The sequence below is a fragment of the Zosterops lateralis genome (assembly GCF_965231275.1).
Source record: "Zosterops lateralis genome assembly, chromosome: 9".
NCBI classification, from domain to species: domain Eukaryota; kingdom Metazoa; phylum Chordata; class Aves; order Passeriformes; family Zosteropidae; genus Zosterops; species Zosterops lateralis.
In genome coordinates this window covers 28,313,728-28,329,545 of record NC_139769.1, presented here as the reverse complement: position 1 = coordinate 28,329,545, position 15,818 = coordinate 28,313,728, and the positions used below count along the sequence as shown (strand labels likewise).

Below are 15,818 nucleotides of genomic sequence, written 5' to 3'. Positions count from 1 at the left end.
ATGGTAATTTCTTCTCATGGTAGGAAATTTGTTCTTCTATGCTCCTGTGCTTTGGAAGCAAAATCTTGTGTGGGCACAATTCTATCAATCAAGAATTTGATTTTGAGTTGTCCTCTGATGCTCTTCTTGTGACCTAGGGCTAATTTTTTCTTCTTCAGTAGTTCATGTTTCATGCCATTTATAGTGTTTTTACAGCAAAGAAAGGTTGCCATTTAGAAAAAATATCCTCTTTAATGCCCTTGGAGAAAATAGTTTTATGTGCTGTGCAGTTAGCCAAAGTTGGCTGCTTGCTGGGTAAATTCTTGTCCAGGCTAAAATTCTCATGCAGAAATAAAGTAATTTGTAAAAATCTATGTATAATCCTGAATGAAGGAAGTGTCAAGTGAAACACATGAATATTAATTTAGAATTGAAAAAAAAATCAAACAAAATACTCAGTGCTTTCCTGAACAAATTTTTCAGTGTGGTGACAGGCTTAGCTTTTTGGGTATTCCTTCACTTCCTTGCCTCAGAGAAACACTTACTGTCAGACTTGTGAGCTTCAGGTTACAAAACTGTCAGCCAGGAAAGAGGAGTAATATGTTTTTACGAAACAAATATTTTAAAGAGCCCATACAGCACACAAAGAAAGGTTGGCAGCACTGTTCCTTCCCTCTTCCCCTAAGCTGAAGAGTTCACCTTAGCAGAAAATGTCATTTAAAAGTCAGCATTGAAATAAAGGTGGCTTTACTTTCTTCACAAGAATTCACCTGCCCTTCTTATTACATCATCCTTTTAATTCCACTTTTATAGGACCAAAATGCTCTCAGGAGTCCTCTCTGATGCATCTCTTGCTGCTCTTTTGTTTTTCCTTCTCCCCACCAAATCCACATTCTGGAGCCACGAGAGGGAGCTCTGTTCTTTAAAATGATGGAGATGCTTGTGTCAGGGGATGGAGATAAAATAGCTACTTTAGTCTTCAAATTTCGAATTGGATTTAGAGAAAAGAGCTGTGGGTATATTACAGGGTGCTCCATCACTGTCGTTGTGTCTCCTTTACATGCTCATCTGCTGGGTTCCTTCAGATTTTTCTTACATTCCATAGATTACGAATGAAATACTCAAAATGCTTGCTTAAAAGCAATGTAAAGTACAGGTTACAGATCTGAAAACTTTGGCTTTCATATAATTGTGAATCATAAATAGTAATTACACTACAAAATTGTTCCGTTTCTTATTGTGCATCGTCATGAATTTTGCTATTTCAAAACTTTCTTAGTGTTCTCAGATTACTTTTTCTTCAACCATTCTCCTCATCCAGTAAAGTTGTTCTTTTGTGTTATTTTAAATCCTCCTCAGTCTCCTGTTTCATTTATTTGCAAAAGGGCTTTATTATCTTGATCCTTTAGTAAAATTTTAAACTTAAAACTGCTTATTTCTTTCACATAGGTTATATATAGGTTCACATTTCCATCCGCAGATTTGCTGCTGTTCTGCAGCCTTCAGGCTGTCAGTGTTTTTGTTAATAAATAGAATAGAACTAAATGCAGTATTTCTTGTGCAGTCCAAAGATATTTACTTCTTAATTCTTTTTCTTGTTTCTCCATTGATTCACTTTTTCATATTGAAGTTTCTTTATTAGCGCACTTCCAGCATCAGATTTACCTGCTTTAATTTAGTATCTTTGTTTTGGATGGAAAAAAAAAGCACAAAAACAAAGTAAAAGGGTTGTGATGCAGTAGGAGTGCCCTGAATTTGTGTCCAGAAGCAATGAGAACTCTAACCGCAGCCCAGATCTCACCTGCTGCTTCCTATTGCTGCACTGACTCTAGAGTACCCACACTTCACTAGAAGACAGCTGAATGTGGAGAGGCAGCAGCAGAGCTGTTCTCTGCTCTCTGAAGTTTGTGAGCCATTTTTGACAGTATCTGCTTGGCTATTTCCAACGTGGTTTAGTTTCTTTTTCACCCTTGCTGCCTGCAGGTTGTCTCATAGTCCTGCCTAATCTTCTCTTTCAGAACTTTGTCTAAAATCTGGGAAGAAATGATCGTACCGCACTTATTTTCAGCAATTTTATTTGCTGGAGTATCTTTAAAATTAACAGGCAACCTCGAGGATATTTGAGGTGAGGTCCATTGTCTTTACATCCATGAAGCCATGGGAATCTCATGGCTGTGTTTGTCTAGGACCAGTAATCACAATTGCCTTTCAGGTTGTTTTGCACTTCAGCCCTTCTGTGTTGGCATGGTTTTACTATGTGTTGTTTTGATCCTTTTCCCAAGAACAGCTGTTGTAGGAGGTCAGGAATATTCTTTTCCATGCTGTCTCCATTCTCCTCTTGATGCAGTCTTCCTTCGTCATCTTCTACCTTTAAGCACATCTTTTGTTTCTTGTGAGTCATTCCTTTCAGTCTGAGGTTCCAGGCAGTGGAAAGGTAATTGCTTGGACCAGCTCAGCTCTGTTTGCATATTTCAGGGACATCACCTGTCCTTCAAGTCTATTCACTCTTCCTCCAGAACAGAGAATAATTTATGAAGCCATTCTTTTGCATTCTCCAGCCTGAAACAGAAACATTTCATGCCCGTCAACACCTCCCACTGCTTGGGCCCTTTACAAAGAAAGATGTGTCCTGGCTGCTTCTCTTCTCCCATGTTCACCTGTCCTCTTCCTGCTTTACTGGCAGCAAATGGCAGTTGCTTTTGGTGGCTTTGGCTGGCGTGAGCATGATGGTGACACTCACCTGCCCTCCCTGCCTACCGCGGCGTGTGTGTGCCTCTGGCTCTGCATTCCCACTGCCGTGGTGCTGTCCTGCAGCCTCAGCAGGCATTTGGGGACTGTCACCTTCAGAGGATGGGTGTCAGGCACGTTCATGCAGTCACTTTGTTCTCATGCACATCGCTGCACGATTGGGCACTTCAGTACTTGCAGCATTTGGGAGTCGCAGTGGCTGTTTGTAGTCGCCCGCACATTCCCAAATTCTCATCTCTCTTGTGTGTTGGAGATCACAAATCCCCACTGGCTTTGAGCATGCAGGTTTTTCAAACCCAAAGAAGGAGAAGCAGGCCAGCACTTCTTTTCTTAGCAGCGTTGAGCACGTCCCTTCTGCCGAAACACTGTGGCAGGGGTGGTGGGCGGAGGTGTGACACGACACTGCAGCCACCCGGGAGCTGTTATTGATCCGCTCTTGTAATGAGATGGTTATATGGCACGGCTCAAACAATAAAAATAAATAATAAAAGAGGCATCCAGATTTGCTCAGCACATTTAGCCTTCCATTTGCTGATTGCAATTTTGGCATCGCTCGGTTCTAAATATTTCCTTTTCCTATTTCTTATATTGCATATTTACCAGTTCCAATCTGAACAGCTTGTCACTACTAACTTCATCCCTTCCTAAACACTTAGACTCCTCTTCCTATTTGCTTTGAGTGCTGAAACTCACTTAAAGGAGGACTTAAAGATTTTCTATTTACATATCAAAGTTTAAAAAGTTGGCATTTTAACTTGTTTGACTCGGCTTCACCAGTAATGCAGTTAGTCAGATTTCCGCTGTGTAATGCGGAAAGTTGGAGATCAGGAATCTGAAGAGCAGAAACTTCTCTCTGAAGGAAAGAGAGCTCCACCTCAAAGAAAACAGGCATTCATCAAGCATCATTTTAGGTTTTTAAAGGTGTGAAGTCGCAGTTCTGATGTTTACAAGGGAGAAAGTTGCCTGTGGTTATTTTTAAGTACTATTGTGTTCCTTGTTTGAGTAGGGGAGGATTTTAATTCTCTGTACTCTGGCTCAAACAGTGAATGGGAGTAAAATCTCTCCTTCACTGGGTTGGTGTGGGAGCACCAGGTCATGCCAGGAGAGGAGCCTTGGGGAACAAAAAGGCTCACGAAACAGAAAACAAACTTCGGGGTGAATAAAATAGCAAATGCACGATTGCTGCAGGCTCAAAGCAGTCCAGTAAGCTGGAAAACCTTTGGGAGTAAAACAAATGGATTTGTCCACTGGGTGTTTTTGCAGGAAGTACTGCAGGGGGCAATGTTTGATAAGGTGGGTGGCCAGGTACCCTGTGCCCAGGGCTGGGCTCCATCCCTTCTGCCTTCTGGTGAAATAATCTTTCTCTGTCACAGTAATATGCAATAAGCAAGTTGGAACTAAAATGTGAAAAAGAGAATTTGCAGTTGGGGGATACAGTGAAAAGCAGGAGAAACAATTCCCAGATTTGCAGAAGAGCCGAGGTCTATGTGTGCTTTTGGCAGGTTGCACCAGGTGTTAACTGAATTATTTTAACAATTGATTTAAATTGATGAGCCTCTTGGATTTAAGTAAGCTCTCCAAGGCAACTTAGAATCTCTGTAGTGTAGGATCTCCAAGACAACTGAAAAATTTCTGTAATGACTCAAATACAAACTCTTTTTCCAATGACATTAAAAAAAAAAAATTGGAAATCAAAACTTGAATTTTTCTTAAATTTGGATTCATTGCTCAAGTTTTCCCTATTGATATCTGGAACAAGAAGCTTTGATCTTTTGCAGCTTACAGGTTTTATGTCTGGTCAACTTCTAAGACTTAGATTAGTGTCTGGTAAATGCAGTTTCGGGCTGAAATATGTGGATTTCTTGGTTAGTTCTGCAGGACAGTGGAATTTCTTCTGGAAATTAAGAAATGCATTACAAAAACTGTTGTCTGTAAACAAAATGAGTACACCCATCATGTTTTCCTGTTTTGTCTATCAGTCAAACAGATGTCTCCCTTGATAATCTGGCCCAGCAGCCACTATTTGTGGTTGGGAAAGAGCAGCAGAGTGGTGTGGGCAGGATTACAAGGGGGATGGGAGGAGGGAAAAGACCTGTTTGGGTCTCTCTCTCTCTCTGCCTGTCACCAGCAGCAGTGAGCTCACATACCTGCTTGGTTTGGGGAAATATCTCAGTTTATGGCTTGCTGTGCTGCCAGGTCAAAAACTTTGAAAAACAGCATGTTTTTTTATTTTGTAGTATAAAAGAAATTTGATTGCGTCATGTAAAGAGGGCACTAATCAAATTATGGCTGTGCTTCCCAAAGCTTGCTGTCCTGTGCTAATGCAGCACACCGGGAAGAGGAGTTGTGGAACAGCACTGCACATTTCTTTGTATGGATCCTGCTATGGTGCTTAATCCTTAGGGAATTTCATATCTCTTTTTGTTTGGTTTTTTTTTTACCTGGGTGTTGTTGATAACAATAACAATAATAATAATTTCTAACAAAATATGGAAAACAAAGATCACTGTTTGCTCTGTTTGTTTTTTTGGGTTTTTTTGTTTTTTTTTTTTTTAAAAAAGCTCTCATTGCAGTGCTGACCACACTGGAAGAAGCATATCACTGAAACAAATTTTAAACTCTAACCAAGCTCTTCCCCTTTGAAAACAAAACAGAGCAAAGCCAAACCATCAAGCCTGTATTTTTTATTATTATTCTTTTAGCAGAAAACGAAGCACTAGAAATTAAGATTAAAACTAAAAAATTGATCCACCTCAGACTCCTGGCTTTGGGGCATGTAACACTACAGTGTCCTCTGGTTTTAGACAAACTGCTGAGTTTGTTTTTTTTTTTTTATGTAATAGTTTTGGAGGGTTTTTATATCCTGAGAAGGTTTAGATCTTAACACACAGAGGGATTCTTCTGCCCTGCTGCATTTTGCCAGCTGTATGAGGGACAATCTCTAGCATGCAAGTGGAGTTAGTGGAGGATGCAGTTATTTACTGTGCATGGCTCATGAAACCTTGCAGTTTGTGTACACTTCACTCTTATTTGTGAGAGTCACCCACCTTTTTTTTATCCAAGTTGGAAAAAAGGCACTTTGTTATCTGCAAAATTAGACTTTAAGTGCTTTGCTTTTGGAGCATGCTTTCAGAACCAATTTTTCTTATTAGCAAGGGGATGTTTTGTAGTTCCTCTTGTGTCAGACACTAAAATACCACACTACAAATATGAACTAAATTTCCCCATTCTTCTGCAATAAAGGTGGGTAGTGTTGCTTTGCTGTATCTTCTCATGAGGAGTGTCTGCTGATGCTTTAAGTCCTTGATGTAGATCCTACTCACAAACAAAGCTGTCCATGGGTGATTTGCTGCCTTTCTGTCCCTGTCTGTGCAAGTAATTCACTTGCCAGGCACTGGGGTGCTGTGCTGGTGGGGCTTGTTTGTGGACAAGTTTGATCAATCACAGGCTTTTTTTTCTCTCCTGCAGCCTTTTATTGTAGAGCACAAAACAAAATGCCAGACCCACGCTGAGATTTTCAGTTGTTTGGAATTGTGGCTCTGGCAAGCTGTGCAGAAGTGAAGAAGTTAAAATGAACAAGCATCTCATAGTAGAAATATAAACAGCTGGAATATGTGTCAGCCTCCCACCCCCTGGGAGTCTGTTGGATTGTTCTCTTTGATTTTACATCTCTGCAGAAATTTATGGTCTCGGCTCCTTTGATTTATGACATTCTGATCCTCGACCAAGCCATTGATTGAAATACAACAGTGCCAAGCTGCAAGTCTGTATTTCAGAGAGGCTGAAGTTTAGGCAGCAAACCAACAATGCAGCTGTGGATTGAAGGCTGCACTGGAATCCTGTACAGAGGTTGCCCACATATCTATGCCCCCAAGCTTCTTCAAAGGAGAGAATTATCAGCACAAGGGTTATGCCTTTTCTCTCTCTCTCTCCTTTTAAGCTGCCTGTTCTTGCTGAAAATATACTGTATATTAAATGTGCAATCTTACCAGCCCTCCAAGGGCTAACTTTGGCTTGTGGAGATGCTAGTCCTTATTTTTCCAGCTCAGATCCAGCAGTGTCAATGCACTCTGTTGTTAGTGTGCTGTGAGTAGCATAACATACTCTCTTGCAGCTACTTGGATGTAACAGCAGTGGATTTTGAGAATTCCAGCCAAGAAATTGAGGGGGGTCACCATTAGTAATTTTGGTTAAATATTGGTTAAATATTAATATTTAAATATTTTAAAATTTTTAATGTTTTTAAATATTTTTAAAATATTTAAATATTTTAAAAATATTTTTCTTTTGAATACATCACTGAATTAATTTTCACCATCTTGTAATGATTATAGAAATATTATAGAATGTTCTATTTGGGATGTATTCAGAAAAAATTATTAGTTAGAGGCACTCTGCCTTGCTGAGTGTGCTGCTGCAGCAAAGTGATGTGTGTGGCATCTCAGCATCATGATTCCTGGCTTGCAGGTGGATGAAGACACTGCATGCTAGCCAGATACACCAAAGGCAAATTTAAAAAAAAAGAGCAAATATATGTATATATATATAAAATCTCAAACTACTGGCATACAGTGATGACAAGATCTAACAGAGTGAGACAAAACACTTGACTGTAACTTTCTGTGCAGCAGGGAATTTTTTTCTCCTCCCTGTAATCATTGTCCAGAAGTAACAGGTTCTGTTGGCTGGCTGCAATCCCATAGCCCCTGATTCTTCTGTGATCCCTGGCTGTGGGATTGGAAGCACAGGATGCAGCTGAGCTCTGGGATCTTAAACCTTCACCTGAGCAATTGCTCTCCTAGCTGAGAAAGCATCTCAGCATAGGGAAGGACCTGTTCACCAGATCAGGTGTCAGTTGCTGCAGATCCTTTGCTGAAGGTTGGTGCTTCTGTGGCTGAGTTGACAGAAAAGGGTTAAATACTGATATTTTCAGAGAGGGCCCAAGATCTTGGCTTAAACTGAGATGGCAAGGTTGGATTTGTTAAAATTTCAGGCCAGAAGCTGAAATGACTGAGATGCAACCAGAAGTGCCCTCTGTCATTTCTGCCTTGAGGTAGTAGTTTCTGGCAAGGCAAGGAAGGTGTTTAAATGCCAAATGCAGTTTTCATTTGTTGCAAATTTTAGCAGCAATGCTGCTGCTCCTCAGCCACAAAAATGTGAATGACAAAAGCATTGAAAAGCTCATTTTAGTGAAGTAGCTGTGTAAGGCTGGAAGCAGGAAATAACAGTATTGTGACATGAGAAGTGACTCCACCAGCAATCAAAACCTTCCTGTGAGGTTCATTTCTATACTGGAAACTCATCTGGCTAAAACAAATCAGTACCTGGTGCTTTTGGTAGTGCTGACACGACAGAACTGGGGCTGGGAAAGCTGCAGGATGGGCTGGCAGAGCTGTTGAACCAAGCAGAAGCTGCCATGGGCAGTTCAGGAGCTTGGGGCAGAGAGCAGAGCCTCTGGTGGAACAGGAAGTTTGGAAGGGGAGGAAAAATAAAATAGGAAATTGCAAGGTGAGGCGAGGAGGACCAGGAAAGTGAGATCTGCTTTCTCTGCCCGGTTTTAGCTGAGGTTGGAGCGAGGTGACCTTTAAGGTGCTTCCCTACCCAAACCTGTGGTTTTGTGATGATTCCTGCTACCCAGATAATTTCCTAAGCAGGAGAGAGCCTTCCTGACACCCGTGGATCCCAATATTTTCCCAGAGTGGCCAGAAACATGGAAAAATCCTGTCCCTTGGGATAGCCAAGTGAGGGTGGGAGGAGCAGGGACTGAATCCTCTGCTTGTGGCACTTGGTGAGCATTCCAGAGGGGGGCTTTGACTTGCTCTGCTGCTCCTTTGGGAGCTGTGGCAGCCCCTCCTCAAACTCCTGCTCCTGTTTTTGCCAGCAACCCACCAGGCTTGACTGCTTTAAATGGGGAAGGGCTCAACCTTTAATTAAAAAAAAAAATCCGATTTTTCCACTAATTGAAACTGTTGCAAGACTCTCAGCTTGCTGTGTCAGAGACTCTTTAAAAAAATCAGGAACTTGGGTAGAAATTGCAGGTTTATCTTACTGTGCAATATGTAATACATTGATGTTTAGGTGTGGAGCTGTAGACATTTACTTGAAAGTATTCAAACACAGGAAGGATCTGTGTACCCTGCTGCTTCACATGGCAGGGCAAGGGCTGGTTTAAAAGAGGGAGTGTGTTAATTAAGAATAGCATATGCTTTTGAGTAGGAGAAACCAGCTGTAATTGTTTCGTGTATAACACAAGCTGTAGCATAATTAAGCTGTTGCTTTAGTGAAAATACTGCTTTTTGAGTTAGGAAAAGGGTAAGTGGTTATGTTTAACTTGCTCTTTACAGGAAATATCAAGGAAGTATTGAGTGCAATTACTGGAGATTAAGATTTTGTTTGGATGTTAACTAACACATTGGTTAATGTCATGTAAATGCTATTTGTCTCTTAGATTGGAAAAGGTTTTCCTTTAAAAGGGCAGCTATTGTCTCCTACTTGGATACTTGGACACTGTTGTACCGAATTACCCCTATTCCAAGGAAAGGTGGCAGCCCTCAAACGTCTCTGGAGCATCCTGTAGGTCCTTTGAGCTGAATTAACCAACACAAAGGTGAGGAAAGGCTCAGGTACAGCCTCAGTGCTCAGCCCTAAGGGCTGTCCACAGGCAGCTGCATCCAGATGCTGCATCCCTCTGGCTGAGCCTGCCAAGGGTTGCACTGTACATTTGGAAACCTTCTTGTTCCTGCTTGGGACCAGCGAAGATCTCTTCATTCTGCCATTTCTGTGCCTGCAGACCCCATAAATCCACCCTCTACCTTCAAACCGAGATGTGCTGCAGGAAACAAATGTCCACAGCACTGGTCTGGCAGCCTCAGAGCTGTTCCTTTTTATCCTTTGTGGGGATGCTGCCCACTGCAGTGATGCCTGGCCCAGTGTCACTCCAGAAAGCAGAGGATGGCTACTGATGTCCTTTATTTATCAAAAGTTAGGGTTGCCTTCGCTTTGCAGGCTTCAGAGCACCTGTTTCATCCCGAGCCACAGAGTTGTTCCAGATTTCCAGCTTGGCTCAGAATGTATTTTATTTCTCCTACAAATGTCCGTGTAAATCTCTATAAATACCTTGTATTAGGTTGACAAGAACCCCCAACAATTACAGTACAGGCTGTTTGTGTCTGTAGCTTGATTCCCTCTGCTTGGGCATTCAAGAATTTTCATACAGGTGATGGGGCAGAAGGGATTGATTGCTCCAGGGCCAACCTGCTTTCCTTCACGCTGGAAGGGTCCAAACACCTTTTGGTCTGCAGACACTGGGAATCTGCAAATTTTGGTAGAGTCTATGAAAAGAATGTGAGGAAAGAAGCCTGCCGGTGGTCTTGTGTTTGCCACCTCCATGTCTGCTTTTCCTTTTTAAAAAAGGGCTCCACAAACCAAAACCTTTGGGAAGCCACTGCTTTAGGGCTTTTTACTGAGCATAGTATTTCCTTCCATGCCTATGCTAAAATGCATACAGTGAGTCATGAAATCACAGCTCCTAGTAAGCATAAGACTTGCTGAAAATTATGCTATGCATTTTACATTTATTTCCCATCCCCTGACTGTCTTTACTACTAATTTCCAACTGTGATTATGGTGCAGTTATTAATTAAGTCATTATAGTTAAATGAGTAATCTGCAAGGCTTTGTTTTAGATCACAGCACTGTTTAACTATGACATTACTTAGAGAATGTTTTTATTTTTTTTTACTGTAATCTGGGAAATATTTTCCCTGTCTTAAATTGCGGGGTTTTTTAAGGGAAATTCTGTGATGAGACTTAAAAGGACTGGAAAACTTTATATAGACGTTATTGGAATATTAACTAAGCTACCCCTTCAATATTTAAAACAAAAACAAAACAAAACAAAACAAACAAAAAAAAAAAACCACACTCAACCCCACATTATCCTGCAGAGTGTGCTGCCATTTTTCACGGGCAGTTTGCTCAGATCGTTCAGATCCTCAGTGGGCTCTTGAAAAGGCTCCAGGTGCTGAGTCATGGGCACACTCGGGCAGAGCTGCTGCGGGGAGCCAAGAAGGATTATTGAGAGAGGAATATTAAAATAGTCTGTTTATGACAGTCATTAATTGGGCTGGCGTGGAGGGTACGGCAGCCTTTTGTGGAAGGTGGCTTTGCAGAGGCTGCCCTCAGCCAGGAAGGATTTGGATCTTATTTGGGCGTTACTGCCTTACAGTGGTCAGTAAAGAGCGGTGAGAAACGCTGAGCTCATCTCTTACTCAAGAACGAAGGATTTGATGAATTTAAACTATGTTAAATTTTATAAGTGGTTAAAGATACATTTCCTGTAGTGGCATCACCTCCAAAGGGTTAATATTTGCCTTCGCTCCCGCTGCAGGTAGCGTGAAGTTCGGCCGAGCTGTGAAGTCAGAAGGATACAGGTGGAAAATACCTCTGGAAGAGAACATTGTTTGTCCTCATTTCACGGCTCATTAGCCGCGCTGCCGGAGGAGCCTCCCGCATTGTCCCGGGGTCAGGAGCCTCCCGCGGCGTGGGGGGACCAGGGACATCCCCTCCCCATCCCCGGGCTCTCATCTTCGGACCACCTGCGTTTGGGGTGGAGAGCACCCTCCTCCCCTCGGCTCTCCTGGCACTGGCCTGAACTAGCAAAGGAAAAGACGGCAGCAATTATGGCACACGCAATTAATGAGCTTCTAATCTCCAGCCTTGTGTGTAATTGCTGCTGTCAAATACAATTAGTCTCTGCCCAAGTTCCCTTCCCAGGGGGATGGCCAGGCCGCGGCACACAGGGAGAGGAGGGGGACGAGTGTCTGAAACTTTAGGAGAGTTTACATTTTCTTGTTGTCTCTCTAATAATCCTCACTCCTCAAATAGAGAAATGTTAATCCAGAGCAGCATTAGGGGAACATGGTGGCCCGCAGAGCAGATCTGCTCTTGTGTCTGAAGTGTCTTCTGTAAAATTTCTCACCTGAGACTATACCAGCTTAATTACAATTCAATCAGTACATGTCAGGGATTTACTGGTACCTTCCTGTGAGCCTGACAGGTTCCAGCACACCACCTGTCCTGCCAGAACAACAGACTGCAGTTGGTACACCTCCCAGGTGTAGTCTGGGGAGCTGGGACCTGAGCCAGGGTTTCTCCTACCCCTGCCAAGCAGATCTCTGTGATCATCCAGCAACTGCAGCTCCTCCAGGCTTGGTGGCTCAAGACCCTTGGTTGCACTTCAAACCCCTGCAGCACTTAGAAAGGCCGTGACAGATTTCGGTGGCTGCTGAAGGCTGCCACGTTCCTGCCAGGGAGAGTGTTTCACCTGTCCGCTGCTGTGTCTGCACCTTGCAGACAGGGACAGGGCAAGGTGATGTGTCCCTGTCCCCAGGGCTGGGTTCTGTGCCTGGCCATGCAGGAAAGGCAGGGAATGTGCTAGGCTGACACCTGCGCTGGAGGAACAGGTGAGCTGGAGGAAGGTGAATTGTGCAGCACAAATGCAGACTGGAATCTGCACTAGGCATTTGCTGCTGAGGAAGTGCTTGAGAGGCTTTGGCTGGAGTCGTTTTGTTAGAGGTATTCCTTGTCTGCATCCCACAGAGCTGGATACAGCTGCTACTCTGAAGCTGCATCAAGCTCGGGGGAAGAGGAAAATAATACAATAAGTAGTGCAAACTTCTTCCATGCAGTGTGGTGGCTCAGGTGTGAGATCCTGATGCATCACTCTCGTTTAAGTTGTCTCACTTTTCTGTTTTCAAGGTGCATGGTGATGAAAAACCTCAGTCTTGACCATTTTAAGGCATTAGCCAGGGTAACTTTGAAGATAAGTATTTTGATGAGATGAACCTTTTTTTGCTGATGTCTTTCTCTTCTTCTTGAATATGTATTTGTGAGAAGTTACTTAAAGGTTTTGGGTGTGGAGAAAAGCCAGAGCGAGATGTGGGGGAATTGGGGGGATGGTAGATGCTCAGTGCAACACAGCCCCGTGCCTTGCCAAATGGCTATTGCCGTGTTTGCTGGGTGTCTGGGCATGCAAAACCAGCCAGGCAGAGTTCCCGTGTTGCTCTGGATAAAACCGGGATGCCCTACAATTAACCCATATCCCAGATCTAGCTCTTCTGTTAACTCGAAGTTATGGTCTTCCATTTTTTAAAGGCTTTACTGAAACTTGTGCTGTTCCTGCTGTTTTGTAGTATTTCTATAGGGCTTCTCCGTACCTTCTTTCTGTCAGAATTAGGAGTCCCTTGCCCTGCATGTAAATAGCTGTGTCCCATTCCATCCCAGCTAATCACTGAGAGCGAGGTCATTTGCATCTCTATGGCTACTTCTGCCTCTCGAGCTTGAAGTGGGTCATTGGGAGGACCCATGAATTTGCCATCTTGTTAAATCTGTTGTAGCCTGTTTTGTGTAGATTGGAACAAAGCTTGGTGTGGAAATGAAAAACAAATCACCCGTGTCCTCTCTTCAGAGATAGCGCAAGAGAGTGATCCACCGAACCAGCCCCCAGCAGGAAACTACTGCTCCTCCTTTTAAATGATAATTTTCATCCCGCTCCCCAAAAATGCCAAAGGAGAAATGGACCATGTTGTGATCGTGGAAGAGTTTTGTGACAACCTCACAAAGAAAATGTTTGTCTCTAATTGTTTTACATTTCCATAATGCTTAGTATGATAAAACCATCTTCTCTTTCTCCTTTATTTTTCAATCATGATTAGGCTTTAATGTTGTTAAAGCTTATAAGTGAGTTTGAGCCACTGTCTTGTTGAAGAGAAGATGGAGCTGAAATTTTCAGTGAGGCATTGGACAGGGTTTTTAATGTGTCTGTCATTATATGTTAACCTCTGAACTGGGACACGACGTCTGTTTTATGGCTGACAACAATTTAAAAGTATACATCTTGACATGGTGGATAAAGGAAGAAGGGGGAGTGGGAAAGAAAAAAAGAATTAATGATGTTAGCAAATATTAGTCCCTGTATTTCCATTTTGTTCCAAAAGTGGCTGTCAGGCTTTGAGGCTGCCTGGAGCAGCATTGCCGGTGACAGCCAGCCGGGATGCCATTGTCCCTTGGATCAGGCTGGGCTGGTATTGACAAACCCCGTGCACTGAGGCAGGGACGAGGATGCTCCACTGTCTGTTCCTGGAGGAGTGTGGCTTTTCTCCTGGCATTCCTGGTGACATTTGAGAAGGATAGTTCTGGGCTTAGTGGAGTTCCCTGCGCCAGTCCTCGAGCCCAGCTGGAGTCAGGGGAATTGCAGATGTCTCTTCAGGAGGACGTTTGCTGCATACTGAAGCCCAGATTTGCCCGTGATTTATGCTGGTTTTGGCCAGCCAGACCCGCCCACCAAAGTTAACTGTCACAGGAGCAGTGACTTCCACATCAGCCTTAATTGTACACCAGCCACAAAGCATCAGAAAATGTGAAAAAATTCACTGTTTAAAGCATGTCTTACACTTCTCTATTATCTTTTTCCTCCTTTCTTACATTCCACTGCCTGTGCTTTGGCACACAAGTGCAATCCCCCAAGGTGTCTTCACATGCTGTTACAAATTCCTCTTTATTCCCACAGTTTTTAACTGGCACCTTGAGAGCAATGTCTTGTCCTTATGGAATCCACAGCCATTTTGCCTTTCCTACAGCACCCCTCTTGCATGGTCCAACTGTAGATGCTACTGCTGTCATCTCCCTTGGGTTCAGGTTCCAAATTATGGAAGCCCTGGATCATCCTGTTCCTTAACTATCATTAGTTACCTGTGCATTTGCAGTGCCTCTGTACAGCCCTGCCAGCAGTGAAAGAAATGGAGCTGGCTTAATTGAGAGCCACATAGTTAATTATTAGTGCCTTTTTAACGGAGGAGAGACAGGAAATTTGCAGTGTCAGTTTTTAATTTCATTGTGGTTTGCAGGGTAATGTGACTTTAAACTCATGAGTCATTATCTGCATATAGGTAGCCCTAAAAGCCCTCTTTTGCTGTAAAAATGTCAAAAGATTTAAGAAGGAAAAAGGCATCTCTGTGTTACTGATCCCTTCAGCCAGGATGAACAACAAATTAAAACACCAGTTGCTGTCAGTGCTGTCAGTGGCTGTGATGTGATTTGGAGGGAACTTCTGCTTCTTGCCCCACTTTTTGTGTCCCTGAGTTTGGAACATTGTGCTCAGATACTGCGTGGAAGTTCTGGCAGGGATTTTGGAAGTGCGCTGATGAGCTCATGGATAGGCAGGTTGTCAAAGGCAGCTGGAAAGAAACCAGTTTGTACCTGCATTTAAAGAAAGCAGTTTGTATCTGTGCTGCAGCAGAGTTAACTTCTTCAGCAAGCCTGGAGTCATTCCCCTTTGAAAACCCAGTTGAGGATGAGTGGTGGAGCCTTGTCTCTGTCTTCATGGCTAAATATTGAGAAAACAGGATATTTTCCTGGACCTTCTTCATAAACATGATCTGCATATCAAGGGCTGTGATAGAACAAGCTTGCTTCAACATTCTTAAATTGAATATTGAATTACCTATTTCTGTGTGAAAGAGATGAGATAAAAGCTACTTGAACAAAGTAACTTGTATACGGATTAAAAGCCAGAGAAGTTTTTGCCTGAGTGTTTTTGTGAAAACCTTTATCACTAAGTTTCCCCATGACCTTATGTGTACTCAATCAACGTGATTAATCTTTGGTAGAAATGCATTCATTGTCCAAAGAAGGTGAACTTAATCCTAGAAATCCTCTTTTTTAACAATTTTTGCCTCTAGAAAGATTAAATGTATTTTTTCAAATGTTTTTTCTGACTTGGGAAAAAAGCAACAACCAAGAACTACAGTGGGAAGAGATAAAAGAATATAGATTAAAGGTTTTTGGAGTTTCTGACACTGATTGAATGCCCATTATCCCTCAGTATCAGACAGGATAGACTAGTAGTGAGCATAGCTTCATTGTATAGGAATAACTCTTCTGTGCACTTTCAGGTGATCTGAAATTAATTGTATTTTATTAGTGGAATTGAAGTAATTGATGGACAGTAAGGTTCCCTGCTAAATAATGTTTTAAGAGGGGCACTGCACTGTACAGACTCTGGAGCCCTTTCCCTTGGAGAAAGGAGAACT

The 15,818-nt window shown here is 42.6% G+C and overlaps 1 protein-coding gene across 1 annotated transcript in view; it reads left to right on the top strand.

Annotated features, from left to right (window-relative positions):
* The window catches only part of ACBD6 (acyl-CoA binding domain containing 6), a gene marked incomplete at its 5' end in the record, with an annotated part of 81,852 nt that overhangs the window by 8,381 nt on the left and 57,653 nt on the right, over positions 1 to 15,818 (top strand). The window lies entirely within an intron of this gene.